Consider the following 15,818-nt stretch of genomic DNA (forward strand, 5'->3'; position numbering starts at 1 on the left):
AAGATCAAGATGTTCAAGCTCCTCTAAACGGGTGAACAATGACTCAGGAATTGATCCATTCAAATTGCTTTCAGACAAATCAAGATAAGTTAGGTTCCTACACCCTAATATGAAATCAGGGAACCTTGGTTCATATCCATTCCAGCTGGAGAAACTGAAATGTCTCAGCAAAGGAATACTCTTACCCATAGACCAATAATCTAGAGCTTCCAAGTCATTCGATCCAAGGTCCAGGAACCATACCTTTTGAAGATTTCCAATCTGATGAGGAACAACTCCACTGAAATTGTTGTAGTAAAGGGAGAGGTACTGAAGCTCCCTCAACTTCCCAATCTGTGGCGGTATGCTTCCATCAAACGTATTGTTGCTCAAGTCCAAGAAGATCAAGTTGGACAAATCACCGATGGCGGGAGGGATTGATCCATTGAAGTTGTTTCCACTGATGTTGAAACCAGTGAGGCTTGACAAATAAGTAAAATTGAGGTGGTAAAGAGTACCAGAGAGATGAGCATGAGGAAGATTGATCTCAGAAACAGTAGCTCCACCGCCATTGCAGACAATACCCGTCCAATTACACATGCTTCTTAGGTTGGATAGTGACCATGAATTGAGTGAAGAAGAAGAAGAAGACAACATCAACAGGCTGCTCTTCCATTTGAGAAGAGCTTCAGCTTCTGTTCTTGCTGATGCTGTCGTCTCCCATGCAAAGAAACAAGGCAGCACAAGAAAGATGATCAATGCTGTATAGTTGTAACGAAAATTTCTCATAGTTGAGTTTTTTGGAAGAATCAAATTACTCTGGTACATGGTATGATACCAATGAAGTATATATGCTCTTTTATAGACAAGATATATTGAAGTTATGGCCTGATTGAATTGATACATGAGAACGTTGGCATTTCCATTTTTGACAGCTCCGTATAAGATGGTGAAGAAAAGTGATACATTTCTATATACAACAAATAAAAGTCATTTCTAAGATGTTTTAATTTCTTCATACATTGCATTTGTCGTTGTGTTAGGAATAGACGACAAGAATTGATAGAAATTAAGGTTCATCGGATTGACTTTTTCTCTGCTAATGACTACCTCCCATCTATCAATTCCATTTGTACTGTATTAGGGAAGAAAAATCTGGTGAAACCAAAACTAAAGGCAATCTCTGAATGGGGTCCAATTGAATCTCAACTGAATTATTCACATTTTACAAGATGTGAATATCAGTACAAATGTACAATACATTAAAAAAAAATGTAATCCGATAGAGAACAAGTGCATATATACCAAAATTGAGGAGTTAACTCTAAAAATTAACAGTATAAATTCTCAAGAATAGATTATGAAATGCATGCATCCATATATATATATATATATATATATATATATATATATATATATATATATATATATATATATATATATATATATATATATATATATATATATATATGCTCTATTTTCTATTATGTAATATCCGTAATTAAGAAACAAGTTTTTTCATAAGTTTTTTTTTTTTTTTTTTTTTTTTTTTAATTAGACTCTTGAAACATGTTTCCACATTTCAATTAAACCATAAAATGCGTTTTTTTTTAAAGTTTTTTATTTTTTATTTTTTACATTACAGAAACTACCCAAATGTTTTTGAAAAGTTTCCTTGAGTTCTCAAGAGGGATACATACTTCAAATTAAATATGAAGACACTCTACCTTAACAACACGTTCAGTTCACGTAATGAATTTGGAGGGAATAGGAATGTTATTCCACAGGGAATGGAATATAATAGAAATTGTATTCTATTGTTTGGTTCGCTAAAGAAATAGACTTTAGTAATTGTATTCCAGTGTTTGATTGGTTAAAGAAATAGAAATGGAATAGGTTTTGAAGACATAAATACCTTTATACATAATAATAATAATAATAATAATAATAATAATAATAATAATAATAATAATAATAATAATAATAATAATAATAATAACAATGAATATGATTATGATATACTGAATGTTGGTTTTATATATATATATATATATATATATATATATATATATATATATATATATATATATATATATATATATATATATATATATATATATATATAGGCCGAAATGGATGAGTTAATTCGGTAGAGTTAGGCGCTAGGCGGTCGGTCGCTTTGGCAGGTTCCTAGGGAAAAAATCGCCACGGTCCAGAGGCGCCTAGCGCATAGGCGGTGTTTAGGCGGACACCTAGACCGATTTTTGCAATAGTGACCATAACTTTTAGGTATAAGAATATCCTATGTGGATAACACTTAATTAGCTTCAATGATTTAGGTTAGTGTACGTATCAAGATCAAACGTGTATTACTAAGTCAAAAGTTGCTGCCAATAGTTAAGATACCTATTACTGTAACAAAAGTTATAACTAGCAACATAAGCACAACTTTATTTCTTTAAACTTGTGTAGTAATCAACGTCATATTTCAATAACAAAATATTGGATTTGAACCTTTGTACGAGCGGCCAAAACTTTCTATTTGGATAACACTTCACTTGATGTGGGTTAGTGTACCTATCAAGAATAACGCTTATTACTAAGCCAAAAGTTACTATGATACAAAATTGTTAAGATGTTTATTACTGTACCAAAAGTTATAACTAACAATATAGGCCACAATCCAGGTCACTATTCCCACAGTGTCCCCGGGTGTTCAACATGTCCAGCTAGTTAGGCGCCCTCGGAGAACTCGGTCAGCGTCGGATCGTTCCAACGTTGCTGGGTTCTATCGTGAGGCGTCTGACGATGATAACGATTCTTCTGTCACTGGTAGAGTTGCTACCTTTGAGTCCGTGGGGCGTCATAGGGAGCTGGTGGGACATGGCTCGCCCCCTAGGACCACTCGGGTGCCCTTCGGTGGCAAGTACACTACATCTCAGGCACAGCAGGAGCAGAGTAATGCGGCCTTTGGCACGCCTATCTCTTCTCAATACCTCTCTTTCTGATGATGCGATTCCTAGTTTGGAACGTGCGGGGTATTGCCTCGTGAGCCTCTTTTCAAAGATTGCACTTGTTGCTTAAAAAACATAAGCCTTTTATTTTATGCCTCCTTGAGCCGTTTTGTGGTACTGATAGATTGGATACCTTTAGGCTGCGGCTTGCCTTTGACTTTTCTTTTGCAGGGGTTAATGATAAGTTGTGGCTTTTTGGAACTCTAACCTGGTTTTGAATTTTGAATCTGAATCTGATCAGTCTGTATCTGTTGCATGTTGTCATGCTACTATTCCTTCTGCTTTCTAGCTTTCTTTTGTGTATGCTAAAACTAGGGACCCCGTAAGGGTTCCTTTATGGGCTGAGTTGCTCGCAGTCTCAAATAGGATCCCTTCGGGCGTTCCCTGGTTTGTGGTGGGTGATTTTAACTGCTTGCTAAATGTGGATGAGAAAAAATGGGGTCTCCCTTATCCTCATAGGAAGACTACTGATTTTCGAGAGTGTGTTAGTACGTGTGATCTGATTGACTCTTCTGCCTACGGCTCCCCCTACACTTGGTGGAATGGGAGACGTAAGGACGCTGCTATTTGGATGCGCTTGGATCGGTTTCTTTACACCTCGGTGTGGGAATCGATATTCAGGACATCCGTTCAACATTTGTCTAGGACCACGTCTGACCACTGCCCATTACTTGTTACTTCAGAAGGTATAACTGCTCAACCCGTTCCAAAACATTTTATTTTTCTTAATGTATGGACCAAACATGAGGATTTTCAGCGGGTGGTTAGAGAAAGTTGGGAGGTTCCTGTTGAGGGAACCCCAATGTATGTCTTGGCTACTAAGCTTTCCAGGTTAAAAAAAAGGCCCTTGCTCCTTGGAGTAGGGAAACCTTTGGTAATATTTTTTCTAAGTTGCAGGAACTGGAAGATAAGGTACAGGTGCTAGAAGAGGTGCTGCAACAGAATCCTGATGATGATAGGGCACTCATTGACTATAAGGAGAGTGTGGCCCTCTTGCAAAGATAGGTTTCCATCGAGGAAGAATACTGGCAACAAAAGACTCACATGGTGGCCGTTTAGGAGGGTGATAAGAACTCCAAGTTCTTTCACTCGATGGTAAAAGAACGAAGGAGGAAACTCTATATTCATAAGGTAAAAGATGACACAGGACAATGGATTGAGGATAGACAGGGGATAACACAAAATGATGTCTCCTTTTTTGAGGGTTTATTCACTGCGGAGGCAGGTACTTTTGATTTGTCTAAACTTGATTGTGTGCCGCGTCTGGTTACTGATATTGATAATGCTATGCTTATTGCTATCCCCGAGGAAGATGAGATTAAAAATGTTGTGTTTGCCATGAATTCTGTTAGTGTCGCAGGCCCTGGCGGGTTTTCTGGGGCATTTTATAAATCTTGTTGGGAGATTGTTAAGGGGGATGTGGTTAATATAGTCAGGAGTTACTTCCTTGGTATGGAGTTCACCAGGTCTATTACTCACACCTCCATTGTGTTATTGCCCAAAAAAGCCAACCCGGAGACATTTGCTGATTATAGACCCATTAGCTTGTGCAACTTTAGTAGTGAAATTGTCACTAAGTTAATGGTAGTCAGGTTGGCTTCTGTTCTCCCGAGATTGTTGTCTCCTCACCAAAGTGGTTTTGTCTCGTGGCGGTCAATCACTGATAATATTTTGCTTGCCTCTGAGATGTGCCATGGTATAAAACTAGGGAATCAGGATGTAGTGCTGAAGCTAGACATGGCTAAGGCCTATGATCGGGTTTCCAGGTTTTTCCTTGTTTCTGTGATGCGTAGGATGGGATTTTCTGAAGTCTGGATTGACTTGGTCTATCGTGCGATCTCAAATGTGTGGTACTTTGTCATTGTCAATGGGGTCAAGGAGGGCTTCTTTACCTCGTCTCATGGGTTGAGGCAAGGAGACCCACTGTCCCCTAGTCTTTTTATCATTGTTGTAGAGATCCTTTCTATGTACATTGCTCAAGTCCATCTGGACGAGGGGGTCCCTAGGTTCTCTCAGCCTGCTGGTACCCCTCATATTCATCACTTAGCTTACGCTGACGATGTTATTATTTTTAGTACTGGGAGGCAGGGGGCAATCTGCAAAGTCATACGCGCTTTAAAAGATTATGAGGAGATTTTTGGCCAAATGGTCAGTTTCCCTAAGAGTGCTTTTTATATGCATCCTGACACTTCGGGTCGGGTTATTCGTAGGATTGGGGATATCACTAGATGCATTCATAGGTCCTTCCCTTTCACTTATCTTGGGTGTCCTATTTTTGTGGGGAGGAAGAAGTGTGTCTATTTTTCATCTGTGGTGGACATGGTTAAGGCCAAATGCCTTGGGTGGCAACGTCGATTGCTATCCAAGGGGGGGGAAAGCGGTTCTTATTACTTCTGTTTTGCAGACTATCCCTTTACATCTCTTTGCAGTTTGTCCTCCTTCTAAACAGGTTATCCGTGATCTTGAGCGGTGCTTCGCGAACTTTTTTTGGCGGCAGTCAGGAGGTGCACGCTACAATTGGGCGTCATGGAAAACGCTCTCCCTCCCTAAAAAGGAGGGTGGTATGGGCTTCCTTGACCTGGACTTATTGGTACGTGCATCGAGTGCAAAGCTTTGGTGGAATTTTTGCAAGGTGTATTCACTGTGGGGAAGTTTCATGACTGCTAAGTACTGCCGCCGAGCTACCCGGTGGCGAAATCAGTGCAAAGTTCTGACTCACCCACTTGGAAGCGGATGCTCGGCGTCAAGAATGAGGTGGAGACAGTCTTGGGATGGCGCCTAACTCACGGCGATGTTAACCTTTTGTGGGATAACTGGCCTAGACTTGGCCCGCTAGGACGCCTTTACCCCTTCCCGAGGGTTGAGTACTCTGGTGATTTGCTGTCTGACTTCATCTAGGACGGGGAATTGGACTTGTCGGCCTATGATGACTTTCTGCCGGCTGGGTTGGAGGCTGACATGTTCCGGTTGGGTCAAAGAGTGGCTGACATCCCTATTTGGCGGGTAGCTACAGACGGTTTGTTTTCTTTCTCTTTTACAAAATCATTATTAAGACCTGAACCGGTGAATTCTGATTCTCTTTTGAGGGCATGTTAGCATAAGCGCCTGCCCTTTAAGGTGTCATTTCTCGTTTGGCATGTATTACGGGGCTGTTTGCCCACTGATGATGCTATAGCTAGATTTGGGCACCTTATTGTTTCCAGATGCTGGTGATGCAGTAACCCTGCTAGGGAGACCATTGATCACATCTTTTATGCGGGGGACACTGCCTGGGCTGTATGGGGATTTTTTATGGGATCACTTGGCTTGTGATTCAGTCATCGGGGTCTACGGACGCTGTTGACTAGGTGGAAGCGGGTGGTTTCACATAATCGTCTTGTTGTTTTTGTTATTTGCAGTTTGCCTTATCTCATCCTTTGGGAGTTATGGAAACATAGGGATGCATGCTTGCATGGCAGAGGACCTCCGAGTGTGCCTCAAGTGGTGTATGGCGTTGCCAAAGGGGTGGCTGAGTGTCTCTTTAGGCGTTGGCCGCGGGAACACATTCTACCACCAAACTGGTCTGTCATTCTGTCCTATATAGATTCCGCTGCCCCGCGATGCGTGGTTCGTGCTATTAGATGGGATCCCCCTCTTGATGGCTCTATAAAGCTTAATCTCTCATACTCGGAGTCTGTGGGGGAGACTGCTGCCTTGGTACGTAATTTGGGGGGGGGGGGGGGGGGGAGGGGGTTCTGCTACGACCTGGCCATTTCGGTAGTCGGCGGGTTTCGGGATTTTTTTCATGTTATGCACCGCTGTCTTGAATGGTGTTTAGCCGAGGGTTTTAGGTCCCTGGTCCTAGAGTCTTTTTTGCCTGCGCTTAAGAGCTATGTTGATCCCTCCACTCCTAGTCCATGGGTTTTTGACTCTGAAGTGTCACTGCTTCGGTTTCTTTGTTCCTGTGCATCTGTTTCTATTCTTCAGTGTTTGCCGCAGGGTAATCTCCATGTGGCTGCATTGGCAAATTGGGTTGGGGATAAGGATGGGGAGTTTATTTTTCTTAATTTGTTTGACTTACCGCCGAGGGTGCGTGCTTTGCTTGTTCATGATGATGTCCCCTCGGTGTTTTTTGAGGATTATGACCCACCTTGAATTGAGGCTCCAGTTTTCTTGATGTATTATGTTTTATTGAAATATGAAAAAAGGGAAAAAGAAAAGAATGAGAAAATGAAAAGGAAAGAAAAAAGAAAAAGAAAATGAAAGAATTATAAAAGATGTGAGAAAAGAAAAAGGAAAGAAAAGGAAAATGAAAGAAGACAAAAGAAAAGAAGAGAGAGAAGGAAAAGTAATCTGCCAGGAGGCAATGATGGCTTGGCGTTTGTCAGGACTAGCCTCAACAACGCAGGTGTCAGCGGTACAAGAGGCACCCTAGTCCGGGCTGAACGGTGGTTGGGCAGGATTTATCAAATCCGTTGACCTAGTCAGGCTTGCTGCTGGCCAATAGTAGCTGAGTCCCTTCTAGGGCGGGTCATATATGATGGGGGTTGCCTTGTTGTTCGTGTCTGCCTGTTATTTCCTTATACACTGCCTATTGAAACATGATTATGAGTTGTATTGGTTTAGGAAATGTGGCGTTGCTTGTTCTGTCACGTTTTTATTTTGCAGGTCTTTCCTTGGCTTCTGAGGTATTGCTGGTCTTAAGCTTGTTTGGTTTTGCCCTTGTGGGTTTCTTTAAATAGACTACGCCTCAACGTTGGTGCCAGCGGTAAGAAATTGCATCCTAGCCCGGGCTGAACGGTGGCCGAGTAGAGGTTTATCAAATCCGTTAGCGGTTTGTCCAGGCTTGCTGCTAGCCCATAGTAGCTAATCCCGTTAGGGTTCTGGTTACTACGATATTGGTGCGGCTGGCCTATATGTGGCCTGTGTGCCATTTATTATTTTTGAGCCTGCGTGCCTCCTTTGTGGTTTGTTTGCCTTGTGCTGATAGTTGGGCAGCTGTTGTTGTGTATTTCTGTCCTTGTGAGATAGCCCTGCAGCAGGTTATGCTACCGGATATCTTACAAAATGGGCTAGCATTCTTGGAGGTTCGAAGCGTGGGCGTTGAGCGTTGCGGCCGTTGGCACTGTTGCATTGTTGCATTGTGGTGCAGAGTCGCAGCATTGCAACTTTGTGGTGGTGCGGCATGATGGCGCACTAGTACATGGTGGCACGCAGGTGCAGCTTTTCTCCTATAAACAGTCGTTATGCTACTGGTTTTTGCGAAAATTGCGCCTCCATTTCAGCACCCCTATTATTTATTTATTTTTCTTCATTTATTATTCCTTTGGTCTGGCCTACTAGTTGGGCTTGGGTCCTTTATTTTCTTCTTCCATTCTTAAGGCCTGGCCTGTTAGGGCTTGAGTCCATCCTTTATTTTAGTTTCTTTATATTAGTATAGGCTCAATCTCAAGGGCTGAGTATGTGTTATTGTCACTTTTGGACCATCAGTTGTAAGACATTTTAATTCCTTAATTTGCTTAATAAATTTTTTTTTTTCAAAAAAAAAAAAAACAATATAGGCAGAATTTTATTTATTTAAACTTGTGTAATAACCAAGGTCATATTTCAATTGATAAATTTCTATGCTAGAAAGTTGTAATGAAACCAAAATTAAAGGCAAAATAGTCAAGAAAAGGAAAGGTGAGGAATTTGCGGAGCCTTTAGTGTGAAGTCAACCATTTCACATTATCAGTCAATTAAGATCATCATTCACTGTATGACTAGAAATTCACAATTTTTCATCCAATTTCTATTCAATATAATAATATATTTTTTAAAGGCCAGAATCTTAGAGAGATGGTATTTTTTTTTTTCAAATTATTGGCAAAAATTAAAATAGATGCTATTTATAATCATTTGGAGTCCATGAATTGACTGGCTAAAATTCATCGCCATTGCCAACAATGCCCCTCCAATTACAAATGTTTCTTAAGTTGGATACTGACCATGAATTGAGTGAAGAAGAAGAAGACAACATTAATAAGCTGCACTTCCATTTGAGAAGAGCTTCAGCTTCTGTTCTGGATGATGTTGTCGTCTCTGTCTGTTAAGGTTTTTTTCTTTCTTTTCTTTTTTCTGATTTGTGGGGCTTTGTTGCTCCTAGACTTTTGGCTACTCAATAAAACTCTTTTTTTGAGCAAAAAAAAAAAAAAAAAAAAGAGTGTTATATGGTTGCAACGAAAATTCCCCTGCCCATACTTGAAATTTTTTGAAGAACAAAATTACTCTGGTACATGGTATGATACCCAAGAAATTTCCCATACTTGAGTTTATAGACAAGTTGATATATTGAAGTGATGGCCCGATTGATCGATACATGACAACGATGGTATTTCCATTTTCATAGTTCCATATAAGATAGTGAAGAAAAGTGCTACATTTCTACTAATACAACAAATAAAAGTCTGTCATTTCTACAATGTTTTCGTCATACACTGTACTGCATTTGTCGTTGTGATAAGAATTAATTTGAAAATTTGGTTAGGAAGAGACAAGAATTTATAGAAATTAATGTTCCTCGAATTGGATGCCATCGAAGTATAGACACATCTACACTACATATCATCACTTGTATTATTCATATTAAAGGTCCCACTGAAAGCATGCAAATTGTTCAAGTTATAATCTATTGATAGAAATTAAAGTAATAATCTTTTCCCCAATAGCCAAAATAAATCCATTTTAGAAAGAAAGCTCTAAACACTAACAAAGACATTGTTCATCATGCCTGAATTGAACATTCATAATCATACCAAAATCATATATCTCATATTAACATATATGTGTCACAACACCAAGCTAGAGATCTGAAATCAATCAGTACTTGAGATGTAGCTTCCGAGCCAACAACAAAGCAGAGCACATCTTCAACATCACTCTCTGTCTTGAGTATTATATTTGTCATGGGGAGAGAAGCGAGCTGCAAAAATTAGTAAACACGTCACAGTATTCTCCTTCATGCATCTACACTTATGCATTACCAAATAAAAACATACCATATATAGTTGTAAATTGCTTTGGTGTAATAAGATTACTTACCATTGACATGCAAAACTAGTTTCTTCTTCTTCTTATCTTTGATCTTCTTCTTTTGACCTTCATTGCTAGTTTGTATGCTTCTTCTTCAACAAACTTTGTATTGAATTCTGGCTTTCCAGTTAGGAGCATGAGACTTCCCATGAATAATCCAAAAAGAATACCACAACCGTACCCTATTGCCACAACTTTTACCGTGAATCCGCTCAAAAAACTAGAATCATCTTCATAGTGGAGATCCTTTGGTGTAGGAAGTTTCGGTCTCATGTCATTCTCACAACCTCGTGACAAAGGGTTTCCTTTCAATCCATCATTCCCTTGATATGAATTTGCTTCAAATGTATTGAATTGTTTGCCTTGAGGTATGCATCCCACAAGTTTATTATGTGAGAGATTCAACACTTCAAGAGATGAAATACTCCCTAATTGCCCAGGGATTGGTCCGCCAATTTGATTTGAAGAAAGGTCTAAGGATTCAAGCACAGATAAATTTCCAAGAGACGCTGGGATGAAGCCAGTGAACATATTATGTGATAGATTTAACTCACGTAGTGCAAGAAGATCTCTGATGCTATTTGGAATATGGCCTTCAAATTTATTGCATGAGAGATCAATAGCACTGTACAAAATGAATATTGTACTTACAAGCTGACGCTCTTGCCCCTTTATTTCAACCACCATAGAATCTCCATAGTGATATATAATACGCTCATTATTTGAACAACCACTATGGAAAAGGCTACAATTAAAGTGGTCTTGGTATATGTCTTTTGGTATTCTATAATTATCAACACTTGTCATGGCACTAAAATCCTTGAAAAACCATATGGGCAAATCCCCAGAAATTCATTGTAAGAGAGATCGAAGACACGAAGTTGAGGAAATAAATACCCTTTCATCTTCGTATTTGTTATGAAACCGTTCAATCGGTTAAATCTCAAGCTAAGAACCTTTAGTTCCGAAAGAGCTCCTAACCACATTGGAAATGTACCATTCAAGTTATTGTGTCCAAGATCAAGAACTTCCAACTTTTTACAATTGATTAAAGATTGCGGTACTATTCCCTCTAACTGATTCTCACGCAAATTAAGTCTCAACAAAGAGTTTGTCTTAAAAATCGTTGGAATTGATCCGTAAAATTGATTCTGGTGCAAGTCCAACACAATGAGATATTTATTGGTGTTTACCAAACATTGAGGAATTAACCCAGTTAGCAGATTGTTGGCTAACTCCAAAATTTGGAGAGAACCTAAACTGCAAATGGTTGAAGACATTGATGTTAGATTTCCACTACTCTTGGGCGGTTGAAGTGTTCCTGTGAGTCTATTAGTGGAAATGATTAGAAATTGGTGGTATGAGAGGTTTCCAATTGTCTGAGGTATTGGACCAGAGAAATTGTTTTTTGACAGGTCTAATTGAATCAAATACTGCAACTTTCCTATCCAAGTTGGAAGTGTTCCGTACAAATTGTTGGTGGAAAGCTCTAGAACAGAGAGGCTTGTGAGGTTTCCAATTGTGTGAGGTATTGAACCATAGAGTTGGTTTTTTGACAATAGAACATCCAACTTTTGCAAGTTTTCAATATGAGGTGGAAGCATTCCAGCGAGATTATTGGTGGAAAGATTTAGACTAACTAGACTTGTGAGATTTCCAATTGTTTGAGGTATTAGACCAAAAAGACTATTTCCAGACAAATCTAAGAAAGTCAAATTCTGCAAGTTTCCTATTTGAGGTGGAATAGTGCTTGAGATCTTGTTATCTTTCAAGGAAAGGTACTCAAGATTGGTTAGCAAGCCAATTTCTGATGGAATACTCCCGTTGAATGAATTGTTCTCAAGGTTCAAAAATGTTAGCTTGGTCCAATTGGAGAAAAAAATTGGTGAAATATTACCAGAAAGAAGATTTTTGAGTTGCCTATAGAAGATGAGATTTCTCCCTGAAAAGAATTGTACGACAAGTTAAGTTCATTGAGGTTTGACAACTTGCTAATGTTAGGTGATAGAGGCTCAGAAAATTCATTACGAGAAAGATCAAGATGCTCAAGTTTCTTCTGACATATCTAAGTAATTTAAATTCTGCAAGTTTCCTATTTGAGGTGGAATGGTTTCGTAAATTTATTGCTACCCAAGTTAAGGTCTTGAAGGCTAGTGAGGAAACTAATTTCAAATGGAATGCTCCCACTAAAAGAATTGCCCTCAAGATATAATTGCGTTAGCTTGGTCCAATTGGAGAAAGAAATGGGTGAAAAATTACCAGAAAAAAAAAATCTCTCCTAAATTCAGCATATCCAACTTGGTCAAAGATGACAGTGATGAAAGCAATACTCCAAAGAGTGAATTGAAACCCAGATCCAAGTGAATGAGATTTGTGCAACGACCAAGCTCAGAAGGAATACTTGAATTCAATTCATTAACCGAAATATATAAGAACTAAAGATTTTTTAGTTGGTCTATAGAAGATGGAATTTCTCCGTGAAAAGAATTGTACACCAAGTCAAGTTTGTTGAGGTTGGACAACTTGCTAATGTTAAGTGATAAAGGCCCTGAAAATTTATTGTAAGCAAGAACAAGATATTCAAGCTTCTCCAAATGGGTAAATAATGGCAAAGTTAGTGCGGTACATGTGATGATACCCAGCCAAGAAATATGCTCTATTTTCTTTTATATTCCTTCATATATCCTCTGCTTGCTACTGCCCAATATGGAGTTGTAACACTTTGGCTCCCACTCCCTCTCCACGCCATCTCATGCTTATGTACGTAATTAATATCCATAATTAACAAACAAGTTTTCTCATATGATTTTTTTTATATTATATAATTAGACTCTTGAAACATGTTACAATATAATAGAGTCAGTATCATTCTAAAAAAAAAAAAAAAAGACTCTTGAAACATGTTTCCACATTTCGATTAGACGATCATAAAATGCGTTTCTTTTCTAAGAATTTTTTTTTTTTTTTTTTATGTTTTACATTTCAGAAACTACCCAAATGTTTTTGAAGAGTTTCCTTAAGTTCTCAAGAGAGATATATACTTCAACTATTAAAACACTCTACCTTAAGAGTTTCTGTATACCATAACTTTTAGGTAGAAGAATATCCTATGTGGATAACACTTCACTGATTTAGGTTAGTGTCACAAGATCAAACGTTTATTACAAAGTCAATTTGTTATGACACCAATTGTCAAGATGTTTATTAGTGCATCAAAAGTTATAACTAGCAGCATAAGCACAACTTTATTTCTTTAAATTTGCATTGTGTAATAATCAACGTCATATTTCAATAACAAAATACTGGATTTGACCCTCTATACCTCATGTACGAACGGCCAAAACTTGCTATGTGGATAACACTTCACTTGATGTGGGTTAGTGTACCTATCAAAGAATGAAATGGGAAAAAAAAATTAAATTTGTTGACAAAAATAGGAAGCTTTTGATTCGTTTTGAAAGATGAACAATATTAGGAAAAGAACATTTGGGAGCTCGGACATACGTTTCAGAGACTTGAAAGCCGCCAGAAAACTTACTTTCGCCAGAAAATTCCCGTCTTCCGCACCTGCAAAGTGCAAATCAAAAAAAGAACTAACACATCGATCAATTATTCCACCCAAGTTCCTACCCGAACAGGCTAGCTACGATATTGATCCATATAATTATTTGTCTCAGATCAATTGTATTCAAACATAGACGTAATTCCCACTTGCGTCTCTGCTGGCCGGTTGTCGGTGGTGAGAGACGCAAGTGTGAAATGCGTTTCTAGTATTATAGGAGAAACGCATTTCCTACTTACGTCTGACCAGGATGTATATTCAGCCAAGAGACGCAAGTGGGACTTGCCTTTCATGTATAATACATCAGAGACATGTCTCACTTGCGTCTGTGATTAATATCGGAGAAAAATAATAATAATAATAATATCAAATGCATGTACCACATGCGTTTCTGACCAGAAAGGCATGTCCCAAATGCTCTTTTTCTAATATTGTCCATCTTTCAAAAGCTTCCCATTTTTGTCAACAAATTAGATTTCTTTCCCATTTCAGTCTTTGACGCATATTATTAAGCCAAACGTTGCTATACCAATTGTCAAGATATGTTTAATTTTTTGTTTTTTTTTTTTTTTTTCAATCAGGCAACAAAGACTGGCAAGGAAAAATCTTTGCTAATGACTGCCTCCCATCCATCAATTCCATTTGTCTAAAGCAGAATGCAATTAATAGCATCTGTATTCTATTGGGGAAGAAAAATCTGATGAAACCAAATTAAAACTAAAGACAATCTCCTATATGGGTTTATTAAATCTCGAATGAATTACTCTTATTTCACAAGATGTGAATATCAATACAATACATTAAAAAAAAAAAAAAAAAAAAAAAGTGCAATTTGATAGAGAACAAGTGCACAACAACATCAAAGATTTAACTCTAAAAATTGGCAATGTGAATTCTCAAGAATGGATGATGAAATGCATGCATGCTCTATTTTATATTCCTTCATCCTCAACTTGCTACTACGAATTGTAAGCACTCTGCCTTTCTCACAACCAAAAAGAATACCATAATCATACCCTATCGCCACAACTTTTACGGTGAATATGATCAAAATACTGGTGTAACACTCCCAAATCGATCTCTAATACGGGAAATTGATAAATAAAGGGAAATAAAGAAATAATATTCAGTTTTTCACAAGAGTTTAAGTGCAGAAGCTGAAACAACGATAAGACTAAGGAGTGTCACGCCACGCTTGGGTCAATTCTAAAACCCAAATTAAACACTAAGGCAACTAACGAAAAGTTCACAACCAAATCCAACATAAGTCTAAAGTCATTACATGAAATCTCAAAACATAAGTTAACTACAGAAATTACTTAAAGTTCAATCTAAGGTAAAGGAATAGGAAACACCAACAGAACTAAGTAGCGCGCTCTCGACATCTCTACTTCATACCTGAAAATAAAGTTAAAACATTAGCAAAGGGTGCTAAGTAAATCCCCACTCCACCACGTAAAATTACGTACATATATACTTTTAAAACAGTTGATAGGCAAAATAGGTTTTGGAACATGAATACCACTCACACCAGCTAACATACTCTATAGGAAGGTTTTCAAAATACTTGTATGCACTGGAATTACAATTTGAGTAAAATGAACTCACACCCATTATCCATTTTGAAACAAGACTCTGTTGGTACCGTTGGTAGAAAAACAAATAATAATCAAATAAAATTGACTATTATTTTTCTAGAAAGAAGGGAAGAAAAGATGAAGAAATTTGGCTAGTGTTTGGTGTTGGGTTTTTGCAAGAGTCGAGTGATCACTCTTTCCTTAAAACCTTATTTGTCACCTCCCGTAGATGCTAGGAGCGTTGTGGCCTAGGCTTCCCAGGATAAAACTTGCTATGATCCAATGTTTGAGCATTCAAACAAAGGATCCGGCGAGCAAGACAATGGCTATGAACACAGTATAGCTAAAGAAAGAGTAGAAGCAGAGATTTTTGAAGCTGGAAAAGTATACTTTCGTGCTGTGTAAAGCTGTGTGTAAAACTCTACTGCCTCTACCCTCTCTTATATAGGGTTGAAGGAGCCAATAGCCTTTATTATGGCAATTAAAAATGACATTAAAGCTGCCCTCCAACAGCTATAACAGCAGGCCACTACCTGGGAATTGAATTCAGAATTCAAAATTGGAATTAATAGACAATTAATTCCGTAACAGATGAATTCAATCCCCTCAACGGTCAGAACTTTCGGGTTCCTGATC

At 38.3% G+C, this 15,818-nt stretch overlaps 2 protein-coding genes and 2 long non-coding RNA genes across 4 annotated transcripts in view; 1 reads left to right on the plus strand and 3 right to left on the minus strand.

Annotated features, from left to right (window-relative positions):
* The window catches only part of LOC109173487 (probable LRR receptor-like serine/threonine-protein kinase At4g36180), a 32,786-nt gene that overhangs the window by 1,694 nt on the left and 15,274 nt on the right, over positions 1-15,818 (minus strand). The gene's annotated exons all lie outside the window — the stretch shown is intronic.
* LOC109173708 overlaps positions 1-15,818 on the plus strand; it is a 15,892-nt gene continuing 74 nt past the window's right edge. Inside the window, exons 1-2 of the long non-coding RNA XR_002052947.1 lie at positions 1-128; positions 981-982. This is a non-coding gene — a long non-coding RNA (uncharacterized LOC109173708). The remainder of the gene's footprint in view (positions 129-980; positions 983-15,818) is intronic.
* LOC109173709 lies at positions 9,617-11,317 on the minus strand. The gene is made up of 2 exons (XR_002052948.1): positions 10,053-11,317; positions 9,617-9,933 (listed from the first exon to the last, which is right to left on the minus strand). It is a non-coding gene; the product is annotated as an uncharacterized LOC109173709 (long non-coding RNA).
* Positions 14,847-15,818, minus strand: part of LOC109173705 (receptor-like protein 12) — a 14,657-nt gene continuing 13,685 nt past the window's right edge. Inside the window, exon 2 of the transcript XR_002052945.1 lies at positions 14,847-15,003. The gene's annotated coding sequence lies outside the window, so the exon portion shown is untranslated. The remainder of the gene's footprint in view (positions 15,004-15,818) is intronic.

The sequence above is a fragment of the Ipomoea nil genome, unplaced genomic scaffold (assembly GCF_001879475.1).
Source record: "Ipomoea nil cultivar Tokyo-kokei standard unplaced genomic scaffold, Asagao_1.1 scaffold0482, whole genome shotgun sequence".
NCBI lineage: Eukaryota > Viridiplantae > Streptophyta > Magnoliopsida > Solanales > Convolvulaceae > Ipomoea > Ipomoea nil.